Source organism: Alligator sinensis, unplaced genomic scaffold, assembly GCF_000455745.1.
Source record: "Alligator sinensis unplaced genomic scaffold, ASM45574v1 scaffold953_1, whole genome shotgun sequence".
Classification (NCBI taxonomy): domain Eukaryota; kingdom Metazoa; phylum Chordata; order Crocodylia; family Alligatoridae; genus Alligator; species Alligator sinensis.
The window spans coordinates 520,263-533,012 of record NW_005842365.1 but is presented as its reverse complement, the minus strand read 5'-3'; the positions used below and the strand labels follow the sequence as shown (position 1 = coordinate 533,012).

The 12,750-nt window shown below is 43.3% G+C and overlaps 1 long non-coding RNA gene across 1 annotated transcript in view; it reads left to right on the top strand.

Moving 5' to 3' along the window:
- Window positions 1-8,790, top strand: part of LOC112551172 — a 39,545-nt gene extending 30,755 nt beyond the window's left edge. Inside the window, exon 3 of the long non-coding RNA XR_003095377.1 lies at window positions 8,136-8,790. This is a non-coding gene — a long non-coding RNA (uncharacterized LOC112551172). The remainder of the gene's footprint in view (window positions 1-8,135) is intronic.
- Window positions 8,791-12,750: the final 3,960 nt, after the last annotated feature.

Here is a 12,750-nt window from a genome sequence, read left to right as displayed (position 1 = left end):
CACTGGACTTGTACTCCTTGGCCCACGGGGCAAGCTGCAGCCAGATGTGGCAGGATCTGGCCACGGTTGCCCGGCAACACCTGTTCTGTCCACCAACCAGTGTTCCAAGCGAGAGGGTGTGCAGCATTGCTGGGGATACTGTCACACCCCACTGCACCTGCTTGGATCCTATATTGCTGGAGCAGCTGGTGTTCCTAAAGGTGAACCTCCACTTCTGGGGTTCCCCAAGCTCCACCTGCAGACACTCCCCACTCCATCTGCACCACTCCATCTGCACCAATTTCCTTTTTTTAGGTTTTGAAAAGCTGAGTAATGCCCTGCTCTCAGCTGGAGGGGGCACTAACTGCATCACCAGCCAGCAGAGGAAGAACATGTCCCTGCTGAGCTCATTCGCCTGCCAGGACAAACTTGGAGGTATGGAACTGAGGCTATGGGAAAGGAGGTGGCCCCAGGTCCTGGGCATGACCACTAAAACTGCACCCTGCCAGGGTAGGGAGGTCTGCTGGGGCTGCTGGTGGTATGGCAGGCCGGTAAATGCCAGGACCAATGATCCCCTGGTGAAAGGAGGGTAGGAGGTGCCATAACCTCCAGCTAATGCATGCACGCACAAAGCACTGGCTGGGGAATGCCCAGACCTGTCATGTCTTTGACAAGCCTGATGTTCTCTGGTTGCAGTGCAGTTGTGAGGCTCCCAGTGAGCTCAGCTTAGCTGCCTGGGATGCCAGCTTTAGGGTTGAAAACCCCCTTGTCAGCCTGAGGAAGTACCTGCAGTTGGTCCTGGATGGAAGGAATAGTAAAGGGGCCAGAGGCTGTCCTGGCCCACAGTGTAAGCAAGAAAGCCGGTCAGTGGAAATGGAAATGGAGGCATCAGGGAGTGAAGTACAGCCTGGGTTGGGGGGTAGGGGGGAAAGGGGGATGTAGCAATGCGGGTAGAAGTGCAGATGTGCCTGGGGTGTCAGATGTCTGGCAGGTCGCAGTGTGCCAGAACTCCACTGTCTATATTGAGTCCATGAGTTTCTGTACCTACTACCTAGGAGGCTGATGAAAGGCAGTTCATAGGTCCATCTCTGAAAAGTGGTTTGTACATTTAAACAATCACATATCCTCTTCATCAAAACTGAAGCCAACTTCCTACAGCTCAAAACAAAATGTGCCAGCTCTGAAAAGTGGTTTGCATTGTAATTTGGTCCATCTCAGGATCAGGTCTGAGAGACTGGAGGCAGAGGGGTTTTTTGTGAGGAACGTGTCCCCACAGGTAATTGGGTTTTGTTGTCTTTGATAGATTCTGGTGTACAGTTTGTGCACCAGATTCTGATGTACAGTTTGTGCCAACAGAGAGGAAATCTGTTGAATACCATGTCTAACAAATATTTGTGACTGTACATGGAATCCATCCTTGCAAAAGGATTGAATTCTACATATCAAATCAAAATCTGCCCAAACACTTTACAAATCTTGTGAAGTGTTAGCTCTTCAGGAGAAAGGTTACATTGTTTTGAGTCTGTAATCCTCTGCGGTATGGTATTAGCTCATTGTAAGACCAGAAAGCAGACAGGGCACCCTTTACACTTCAAACAGGGCAATTATCACTTTTCTCAGGCCGAGCTCCATCTCTTTTGTTCTCCTGGGGGCAGAAAAGCTGAGAGATTTTCTTCCCCTTCCCCACCATCCTCCATCCAACCCAGAGGCAGGCATTTTTGCTATGCCCCCGGAGTCCTTGAGACAGGACAGTGATCTGTGGGTCCCCATGGAAACTGTACCAAGCCCAAACAGCTAGGGGATGCTGGGAACTGTAGTCCTGTCACACAGGGGTAGGATGATGGTGGGGATGGCAGTGATATGCTGGTGCCCTGCTTTTGCCCATTCTGTTGCCCCTTAATCATGTCACAACCCCCCCAGCCCTGCTGCTGACCCTCACTCCCAAGCCACTGACCCCAGCCCTGTCAGTGCCCCTCACTCTCAAACCAGAGTCTCCTGCCCCCCCAGCCTTGCTGCTGCTCCTCACTCCTGACCTGCAGCCTCCTGCTCCCCCAGCCCTGTTGGTTCCTACCCTACACTGCCAACCCACAGCCCCCTCCCCTCCCCAGGGCTGCTGCACTGAGCCAGTCAGCCTGGCCACAGTCCCCATTCTTCCTCCTCCTCCCCCAGGCAGCATTTTCTGGCTGTTCAGCCCCTACAAGCACAGGCACTGGCCCCTGTGCTGCCTGCATGGCCATGGAGTTTCCTGCTGCCCTCAGAGGCAACCCACGCCCCTCCTGCCCTGTAGCAGCCCCAGCCTCTGCCTCCTCCACCCTTGCCCTGACCAAATGTCAGGGGTTTTGCTTTACTTGGCTGGTGGGAGCATGGGGAGGGAAATCTGAGCTAGATTGGTATTTGCCTCCCCCTGCTGGAATTTGTGGGGAAATACACACGGGACTTAATTTGTGCAACTCCTGTGGCATGCAAACACAAATGTGACACACCAAAATAACCCAGGTTAAAAATGTTTAAAGCTTATTAAATTAACAAGGATTAAATGCCATGACATGTACAAGCATGCAGAGATATTACAGTCTGGGAATGTGGCATCTACTTAGGAACTCACTGCAGAGAAATCTGTCAGAGAAAACAAGTAATATAGCACAGCAGTTTCATAGGTATCTGGGTTTGTGCACATACCAGCAGCTTCAGAAATTCTAAAGCTGTCTGGTCAATAGAAAGATAAGTTTAAAAACAATTTCAAAGTTATTTATATTTTTCAGGAGATGAAGTAGATATGTTTTCTATGGCCTTTTCTGCACTATCTTTACTTGCATTTTCAATAGAGTTTTATTATTGGTTCTGAAATGCCTTGTTCACAAACAAGACACAATTTTCAGTTAACAAAAAAATGTCAATAATGATGCATCTTTAAAAAAAAATCTAAACCATGGAACATTTTGTGAAAAATAAAACCTCTGGATTATTCTGTAATTTTTTTCAATGGTTTAATGTTTGGAAAAATGCCATTTTAAGGAATGAATTTTGCAAAAAATATTTAAATGGCTCAAAACAACTACTTGTAAAATAACATCAGACATAAAAATACGAGCTGCTGAGCCTAGCTAACTCCATTCTGAGCATTCAGAATGTATTAATGTATCTGGGACTACATTTTCAAGATTGGCTTGTTTAGATTCAATTCACATGACAAAAACAAGAGGTAAATTAGGATAAATTATATTGAAACACAGTGTTTACAAGGACTGGTAATTCACCCAAAGCATCAAAGTTCTTCATGACAAGAATATGCTTTTAGTGGACTCAGGTGTTGTGAATAAATGAGTTTATGTTCCCACGAAAATCTAATTTACCTAGCAAGTGTGCATCATCTCCGGTGAAGAGGACATATATAGGTAGGCAGATAGATAGATACCAAGTATAACATGCAGCATGTCTTGAAGCTACATTGTGCTTTTTGAGAATCTATAGAAATAACATTTTTTATCAGCTTTATATGATTCAGTATATGATCACAAATGGGAAGAGATCATAGATACTGCTATATGCAAGAAATCTATCCACTGAACAACCAAAGAGTTCACAAAAGATAAAAATAAAGCTTGTTTGTTTCATTCAAACCACAACTTTTGGTGAGGAATCCATAGTGCCAAACTGACAACTCAGTAAACAATTGACCCAAATTCAAATGGGAGACACTCAGGCCCCCGGCATATGTTTGTGTAATGGTACAATGGAATTTATTCCTCAGTCCCAACAATCACAACTCCTGCCATACCTTACATACATGACAGGACATAAGATGTTAGGACTGGGGGTCAGATCCGTCATGCCATTACTGCTTGCCAGTACAGTGGGAGCTCAGGATCATGATCATGCACGTGTGGCCAGGCTAGCACTTAAGTGTAATGCTTTCCATAGGCTGAGATACCTACCACTTTGGGCTTTCCCTGCACTGACATGTAGAAAGCAGGGTGCCTGGTGAACCAAGGCAGTCCTAGGACTTGGACTGACAATCAGCTAATTGTCGATTTCCACCCTGGGATCACACTGGAGCCAATTTGAGACTGTGGTATGGTCCCAGGGCTTGTAACAACAATCAGCTCATTGGAGAACCCAGCCTTGGGACTACACTAGGGCAGTCCCAGAGTTTGCCATGAGGCCTGCATCAGGTCACATGGTGTGAACTGTGTTATTCTCAAAATACCAAGGAGTTAAACTTATAAACTGATAATGCTTGTTTATACAGAGAGCCTTCTTAGCCTACTGATCTGCTGTTCCCTCCTGCAATCCCCGGGGCCATGTAACAATTTATACATAACACTCTTAAAGGTATCCACCCATCTTCTCCCTTTACATATCCCCATATAATACTAACATTGAAAGTTTACTTCTACCCATACTTAAACCACATTTTAAAAGATCTTTATTAGTCTTTGGGCATTCCTACACCTTGCCCTATGGCGATGTAGCGACACGCTATATCACCATATGGCATGCTACAGTGATGTAGCAATCATATGGGTTTACATGCGATTGCCAGATACATTACCATAGTGGCAGGCTCCCCTGGTATAGAGTGCTGGTATGGTGATGTAGCAATGAAATCTAACCATGCATCACACGCACTGTGCAGTAACCACCCATACTGCGATGTGCTTTAGTAATTCCAAAAGGAAATACTAAAGCACAGCAAAGTAGAAATGTTGCTGTATTGCAACATGGGGATCCACCCATCCTGTTGGCTTTTTAACTCTAAGTGATCTTCTCATTTTCTCTGCATTCTCAGTCTTTATTGGTTCAGTTTTTGTTTGGTTTCCTTGTTCAAATGTCTTGCCATTTCCAATCTCCTCTGTCATTTCTTGTTGCTTTAATGTTAGCTCGGTTTCCCTTGCTGAATCTTCTGATGGTGCTTCTTTACTCCCCTTTACAAGCCGCAAGTGTCATCTGTGTCTTCATAACACCTATCCTTCCAGAGTGACTACTTTATAGGATCTGGGAGCTACTTAATGGGAAACTAGTGCTTTTGTTTCCATGTTTGTCCATTTGAAATAGACACCATATCTTTGTTGGACAGTTGTGGTAGCTCCCTGGAACCCCTGTCATAGTACCATTTTTGTTTTAGTTTATTGATTTTTTAAAATATTTTCATGACCTGCTTGTCATTCTGATGAGCATCATCCACAAGATTTGGCAGCCTGGTTTTGAGTTTCTTGTTAAACAGCATTTCTGCCAGGGACAATCCATGTTTCATGGGTGTTGCCCTGTAATGTAAGAGTGACAGGTAAACATTGGTGTGTGAATCTGTAGCTTTTTTCAACTTTATTTTTCACTATTTTCCACCAGACCATTGAATTGTGGGTATTTAGGACTTGAAGTGTTGTGATAGAATCCATATTTGTTTGCAAACTCTTTAAAATCAAGACAGTTGGACTGAGGTTGATTTCTGCTTTCACAATTTGTGGAATCCCATGTCTAGCAAAAAATGAGTTGATGTGAGTTATGGAATGGTCTGCTGCTGTGTTTTTGAGCAACGCAATTTCAGGATAGTGGGAATAATAATCCAGCACTAATACATATTTTTTTCCTGCATGTATGAATAAGTCAATGGCTATTTGATAGCACAGAGCTACAGGGTCCTCCATAACCATCACAGGCTCTTTTCTCTGCACTGATCTGTACTTTAGGTATGTTGTAAGCTCTTTTCTCTGCACTGATCTGTACTTTAGGCATGTTGTAAAAGCCGTTATAGTATCTTCTATGTCATAATTTTTATACATAATGTACATTTATGTACATTATCCCACATCAAGCACCCCTTCTCTCCTTTTGGATTTTTCAGTGCCTAGATGCCTCTCATGTATTCTGTTTAACATGTCTTTCTTTAGCACTGCTAGAACAACAAGTTGTTTTGAAGAAAATGCCATCTAGTACTGACAGTTCTTCTTTTAAATGAGAGTAGGGGCTAGGTATATGTTTGCCGGGCCAACCAGCACAAATAGCTGTTATCACTTTTGCAATATGGTGTCCTGCGTAGTAGCTTCTGCAATTTGTGCCCTCATTTTATCTGTGGCAGGAATCATTCTTTTAATTAGATTAACATGTACTATGCCTGAGTCTGGAATTCTATCATTTTCTATTGTGCCACATGCTCTGGAAAATATATCTGCAACAAGTAGATTCTTTTCTGGCACATACTGTATGTCTAGATATTACATTTACAGTTGAAAGAAAAGTCTCTGTAATCTGGATGGCATGCATGTCTGATAACCCTTTCTTTACTATAGTTACTAAGTTTTATGATCAGTTTCAGCTATCATCAGCTTTGCATAGATGAATATTTCTTACAGCCATATACCAGAACTAAACTTTCTTTCTCCATTTGCACATACAGACACTCTGACTTAGAGAGTGCCCTAGATGCATATGCCACTAGTTTCCAGCTACCACATTGTTTTTGAAGCAAAGCTGCTCTGAAGCCTTCTTTAAAAGCATCTGTTAAAAATGTAATGGGTTTTTTAGGGTTATAGTATTTTAGTACTGGATCTTTTATTATTTTTCCTTCAAGTTTTTAAATTCAGCTTCATGTTAATATTCCCATATCCACTAAGAATTCTTTTGTAGGAGTGATCTAAGGTGTTTGGTTTGCACTGCTAAGTTAGGTAGATATTTTCCAGGAAAATTGATCATTCCCAGTAATCTTTGCACTCCTTCCATATCTGTAGGGGGTGGTATGTTTATAATGGCTTTAACCCTTGCAGGATCAATTTGCACACCTTTCTCAGAGAGCTTGTCTCCCAGATATATTATTTCTTAGACCCTGAATTTGCATTTTTGTTTTTTTCAGTTTCAAAGCTGCTCTGCAAGCTCTTTCTAGTACCTTTCTTAGGCTTGTCATGTTATTCCATAGTATTTCCCCAAATTAATACATCATCAATATAAACCATAATTCCATCAAGACCTTCAAAAATTTGTTGCACCTTTCTGTGAAATACTTCAGGTGCAGAACACAGTCCAAAAGGAGACCTATGAAAGCAATACCTTCTGAGGAGCATATTGAAGGTACATAAGCTAGTGCTTTTCTTTTCTAGGGGAACCTGCCAAAACCCAGAAGAGGAATCCAAACTGGAGAAATATTTAGCTTTTGCCATGTTGCCAAAACCTTCTTTCCTGGTGGGAATGGGAAAACGCTTCCTTTTGATGTACCTGTTCATTTGCTTAGGATCCAGACATAATCTCAAGGAATTATCTTTTTTTTTTCTATTATGAGCAATGAAAGAACCCAGCATTTGGTTGCCCTACTTTTTCTATTATGCCATGTTAACTAATCTGTCTAATTCCTTTTTCAGTTTCTCACTTAGTGTCATTTGCTTAGGATCCAGACATAATCTCAAGGAATTATCTTTTTTTTTTCTATTATGAGCAATGAAAGAACCCAGCATTTGGTTGCCCTACTTTTTCTATTATGCCATGTTAACTAATCTGTCTAATTCCTTTTTCAGTTTCTCACTTAGTGTAAGGGGAACATTTCTTGGAGCATGCATGGTGGGAGTATTTGGTTATCTTAATTCTATCTTCTACTCAGTTGTCAGTTTCCTTATACCTTAAAACACAGCATAAAACTCTTCTTCTATGTTCTTGCTTTCTCATCCCTGAATGACATCCATTCTCTTAATCAAACCTAGAGTTTTACATGTTTGCAACCCAATAATTGGCACTAGCTTCCCTGGAACAGTTACAAACTGAACTTTTACTATATTACCCTTGGGCACCTGTACATGTCACAGGGTTTAATCCCCATTAAATTAAATAGGTTTATACAATTTAAAATGGTTTATTTTAGAGTATTGTGTCAGTGTTTACACATACTAGACTGTGTAAGAATTCCTGATTTTTCTTTAACTCTTACCAGCTACCACGGGCAATGCCAGCTGGGGATATGCCTCTGAACCAGGGACTTGTTTCAGGGAATGTGATTTTTTTGCCATTTGTGTCCACTCTGGCAGGCACTGTTTTGGTGCCTGTGCATTGTATGTGCTGGGGAGTTTATGCATGTAGTGCTGGAGGTGGGCCACCATCCTCTTGAACACTTGGGGAGGGCGGGGGAGAATGAAAGTTCACCACACCATGAACACTTGTTTTCCTCTTATTACCAGCTACGACAGCTGATGCCAACCAGGGATGTGCCTCCAAACCTCAGACCCCAGCTTGCACTGGAGCAGAGCACTCATTATCGCTGCAGGCAGCAACATTCCAGAGAGAGCATGAGGGCGGCTTTGGTGGATGTGGCACAAACCTGAGTGGACACTGCAGATGGTTGGCAGAAGGAAGTCCAGGAAGTGCTTAGGTTTAATGAGGCCTGGGAGAACTGAAGCATGGACAACATGATAGAATTAAGGAAGCAGCTCCTACACCACACATGGCAGTTTCTTGACCTGGTCATGCAGTGCCATGTTGATGTGCAGATGACACAAGACTGGATTAAGAATGTCCTGCAGTACATGAACAAGTGCAGCATCCATAAGCGGGTACCACCCCTGAAAGGGCACACTAGCTCTACTTAGCTTGCCTCAGTCCAGAAGGTAGGAAGGAGTATTAGAGCTGAGTCTGTTCCCTGAAACACAATGCAGTCAGCTGAGGGGCACATGAGTGCCAGCAGGGCCAGGAGGGCACTGCTGCTGTGACAGCTAAAAATTATATCTGTGTGATAACGGTGCTTGCTGAAGGCTCTATGAAAATTAGACCAAGTGTTTTTCTGTCATTTGTTCAGATATTAAGCTATATGTTGTTGTTAAGAGCCTAATTAAAGTCTAACATGTAGTAAGGCCTAGTAAATTTAGCAAAGCCTTATAGAAGTAATGGTAGATCCTGTGGCATAGTTAAAAATTAACCTTATCAGACGAATGCAAGGCTTGTACTGCTATTGGTCAGTCTAAGGACAGTTAAAGTAAAAAGAATCTAAATGGCTGAAAGTTATCAGCATAGCTCAGAAATTATAAATTAGCTGGCACATCCAAAATCATTTAGAAGGAACATACAGCTCTATGAAAGGAACTACAGATTAGCTGCTGGCCTGGATTCAGTGGGCCCGTAAATCTTGAGGAGCCCAAGGACTGAATACCAGGGTCCTTCCTGGTACCTCTTGGACAGCGCTAATCGGGGACACCTGACTTTACTAAGCTTTATGAAAAGAGAAACTTGTCATACATCAGGCATCAGAGGGGACTGCCAATAAATTGCCATCACAAATTATTATCATCTGTCATTATCTGTCTTAGTATATTATACGTAATTCTGTTTTTATTAAGTCAATAAACCTTTCTACCTTCCGACCACACTCTCAATCCCGAACCCTCCACAGGCTGCTAGGACAACTGCAGTTCAGAGAGCAAGGGGTGGGTCAGAGTTCGGGGGAGGGAAGAGGGAATGGATGGGAAAGAAGGCCAAGTAATCCACTGCACAATATTCTGTTTCTATTACTCCACAGGTGGCTGGGACATAAACTGGCATCACAAACAGGATTGAGAGGTTCTGGTCTGAAAAGAAAAGTCAGAATGGAGGGAGTTGGGTGGGCCCTGTTGGTGGCTTTGCTTAAGGAAGTGACAGGGATGGAAAATCCCGGGAGGGATAAGGATAGGTTGAGGCCTGCCTGGAGTAACCCAGAAATTGTACCTGATCATTGGGCTAGGTTTGCTGCTGCTGCCTGGAGTAAGCCCAAGAAGGGGTGCCTGTCGTGGCCGCTAGCCACATGCCTGTGGTTAGGGGCCAAAGAAAATGCTCAGCTCCCTACCCTGGGGGTCTTCAAGAGGAGGTTAGATAGGCATCTAGCTAGGGTCATCTAGACCCAGCACTCTTCCCTGCCTATGCAGGGGGTCGGACTCGATGATCTATTGAGGTCCCTTCTGACCCTAATGTCTATGAATCTATGAAAAGATCACCCAGGTGAGTAAGGAGTTAGAAGACGTAAGAGATTCCAACAGCGTGGTGTGCGAGGCTGTGCAGGCCAGTCAGAGCCACTTGGAGACATTAGAACAGAAGAAAGGAAAAATTATAATTGCACGCGTGGCTGTGGGTGCAGTTAACGCAGGCTGTGGAGCCATCCTTCGACAAGGTACGACAGTGTCTGTGTGGGGAGAAATCGGAAGCTGAGCTCTGGGAAGATCAAGCAGAGGAGACTGATGATGAGTCTGCCACTGAACCACCCCGATATGTCCCTGCCCAGAGGGAAGGACCTAGCCAGGTCTTCCCCATGATAGTAATCCACTCAGGGCCACAAGGGGGGAATCCCCAAACAGAGCTGCATTCATTTACCCATGCAGAGATCCAAAATATACAAGAACAGCATAAGTCCAAGCCAGGAGAACCAGTGATAGACTGGCTAGTTGGAATGTATAGTGATGGGGCATCCGCAATTTCAGTGAGTAGGGCTGAAGCATCCCAAATTGTCCTGCGCCATAAGCTCCAGTTAAATCAGTTTGCCGGAGGTGATGAGAATGTTACTTTGTTTTCTGCTGCACTCCAGGCAACCACTGTCAGTTATGGTAATATGGAAGAAGAGCTTAACCCTGCCAATTTAGTGTGGGCCAATTTAGAGGAGGCTGTCCACTGCTTGTATCAGTTGGAACTAACTGAAATCATTCATGCAGCAGTTTGGACTTGCATGCCAGATGCAGAAGTCGTAACAGCACCATTGTGGAGAAGGTTTTTGACGAGCACCAACAGAGTGCACCTCAGCCCTGTTGGCCTTGGAGCCAGAGGTGGTGAATCACCTGGTAAGAGATGCAATCTGGTGATTAGTGCAGCTTTTACCTTGCATAAGGCAGGGTTTCCAAGCCGACAAAAACTGCCAAGGCCATGGTGGTGGCCTCAGCAAAAGACAAACCCCCCCCCCCCCCCCCCCCCCCCAAATTGTTGAGAAAAGCTGGGGAAGCCAAGCCCAAGACTCCACGAGAAAAAATGTGGAACAACTTGTTAGCTGCCTGTTTCAATAAGGTGCAAATTGATAAATTGCCTACCAATGTCCTGCGAGGGCTATGAGCTAAACACTGTAGCAAAAAGACAATCCCAAAAGTGGAGCTTCTGTGCCACCAGCAGTGCCACCAGAGGGATTCTCTGCCCTCAGGGCAGAACTGTCAACATTTTCCTAGGCACATGCGGGGCCACCAGCCTTTACCCTCGCTGATCATGTGGCCTAGGGAGTCCGGCCGGCCAGACCCCCAAAGACAGGGGCCACAATGGGGGCAGTAGCGGGCCGGAGACTGGTATTTAAAGTTAATATTTGCCCCTTAATTCGGATACCTGTACAGATTCAATTAGGTAAAAATGAAAAGTCAGTTGATATGCTATTGGACATGGGTGCCCAGATTTGCATTTTAGATTCTGCAGATTAGAAGGGAGAGAAAGGAACCCCTTGTCAAGTAATTAGAGTTGGAAGCACCAGATGATCAGAACATCTGGTCCGGGGAGCTTCCTGCTAAAAGTGTCAGGTGGACCTGTTACCCACCCAGTTCCAGGATCACCATGTGCTGTAAGCATGTTTCAACCACAGGTGCCACAGATTATATACCAAATCACACATCTGATCAGCAAAGCTAAGTATTTAGACATTTCAAAATCAAGCTCAACTCAGGAGAGGAAGCAAACTCAAAGGCTCTCCTCTTATTGGATGGCTTACTTCCTCCTGCTAGGAAAGTGGGGTGTGGTTCCATTCAAGGACATTATCCACCAGAGGAAGCACAGTAATGAGCACAATTGTTTATTGTTTAATTATTCAAAACTTATTGTTTTAATTATTCAGGTCAGTCACTAGTCTCTTTGTGTAAATATTTAAAACAAATTAAAAATTTGTAGATTCTGACTTCTGTTCAGCAAGTTCAGGATCATTTCAGCATCAACTCTGCAATCTACAAGTACTAGAAGTTTATAGTCATTTTATTTTCTGAGGACAGATGGCAGCAAAGGGGCAGATGGCTATGCACCTAAGAGGAAACCAAAATATAAAAACCCTGCATTGTTAAGTTGAAAAGTATTCAGGTTCAGAGTCTGCTCTCAAATATGCTGTGTAAAACCATCTGCACCAATGAAATCATTGGGGTTATTTCCTATTCCCATAAGCATAAATGAGGTCAGGATATTGCTTCATTGGTTTATTATCCTTTAAAGTACAATATAAGAGCACAACTTTGCCAATTAAGATATAAAATGGAAAGAAGGACAAAATAATGATATAAAGGACAGCAAGGCATTAGAGTAAAGAGTACAAATGATTTCTCTCAGATTAGGAGCAAGAATGATGCATGAGACTGTGGGTCCACCATCTGACCTATCACTGCTAAGAAGAAGCTGAAATAATGTTTTGTATAAGTTTCCTCCCACACCACGTGGAAGTAATTGAAAACCAAAGAAGCATATTCAGTTACAAAAGCCCAGGATGGAGCTGGTTGAAAACCATGTTTCTTTCCCATGAAAAGTTTAAGAGAATTTTTTTTAAATAATATTTTTAAACAGAATTTTTAAAAGGAAACAAAATGTTCATGTTATTTTGAATCCATTTATATTTTTGTTTCTGTTCTTCTCAGACCTTCAGTTAGATTAAGTTTTCTAAACTTGAACATTTTTCTTATTGTCAGTTTCTGAATTTTGTATTTTTTCTCTCTATTCTCACCATTCACCCATCCTTGCCCTGCTCTTGTATCCTTCTTTATGTTCTATTTTTGCTGGTGGAAAAAGGCAAGGAACAGCAAAATACAAAGGAAAGATAAGGGAAATGCA